Source organism: Oryzias melastigma, linkage group LG12 (assembly GCF_002922805.2).
Source record: "Oryzias melastigma strain HK-1 linkage group LG12, ASM292280v2, whole genome shotgun sequence".
Lineage (NCBI taxonomy): Eukaryota > Metazoa > Chordata > Actinopteri > Beloniformes > Adrianichthyidae > Oryzias > Oryzias melastigma.
Genome location: NC_050523.1, coordinates 12,507,515 through 12,508,721, shown reverse-complemented (window position 1 = coordinate 12,508,721; position 1,207 = coordinate 12,507,515).

The following is a 1,207-nucleotide window of genomic DNA, read 5'->3' as shown; positions in this document are numbered from 1 at the left end:
TATTTAAGGACAATGGATAAAGACACAATGACTGTACTTGTACACGCCAAAAATAACTTACAAACTGACTCTCAAATTGAATCTATATTTTCATAAAAACTATTTATTCTGGCAAAGATTTAAAAATCTTGTTATTAGACACTCAATTTAACAGGTTTTAAGCTGTTTTAACTCATCTTTGCTCCACACCTTTCCAAAGTCAGTCAAGATGTTGTTTTTCTCATTAGGAGCAAAGATTTAGAAATTAGGACATTTTCATTAAAATAAGTAAATCTCTTCTGCTCCATAAGATTAACAAAACAACTTGATTTAAAATTGAATAAATAAATAAATGAATAAAAAATAAATAAATACATAAATAAAATTGTTCTGTAGTTTTTGGTTAAATTTTGAGGATATTTTAATAAATGATGGTTGACAAGTTGGACTGGCATTACTCGTCATTATTTTTTAAACAAAAGATAGATTTATGTTATAAAAATAGGTTCTAATTTTAGATTTTAGGAGGATTTAAAAAGATGGACCAACTTCATTCTTATTTTGTTCACATTTTGTTCAAAATTTTGTTACAAAATGTTTCAAAATTGTATTGATATTATAATCAAAATGAACTACAACCAGGTACAGGTACACAAAAACACAAAAAATACAAACCATTAACTGAGAACTGGCAAAATTATTTATTATTAGAGTGTAAAACATCCATGCCACTAGCTTTTGATATTTTATTGTAAGATTTCTCGTCAATCATGAATGACTTGCAGCATGGACAGATACATTTAGCTTATTCTGTAGCAGATAGAACATGCACAATAAATTAATAATCAGTAATTATTTTCAAATCCTCGCTCCTTCATCGTGGAAATCACACAAAGAAGTTTGTATGATGCAAGTTTTACTTTGAAGGCCGTTGAGCGTGATATCTGTACACAAGCTTAGTTGGAGGCGGCAGCGGGAAGAGCTCATGCAACGCCAAAAGTCGAGAAAAGTCTTCAGAGGACATAAAAGCAGGAACTTTAAAATGTCCCGGAGGACTGGGTGAACACACAGAGAGCCGATAGCACTGTTCGAAAAGAATCTGCTCATGTACGTACAGGTACATTTACAGTACAAAATCGTTCTGCACATGCAATAAATATCTAATATCCATAATATCTGTTGCTTATAGTCCAGTGCGGCTTGTATATCTTTTTTACTGCATTACTTC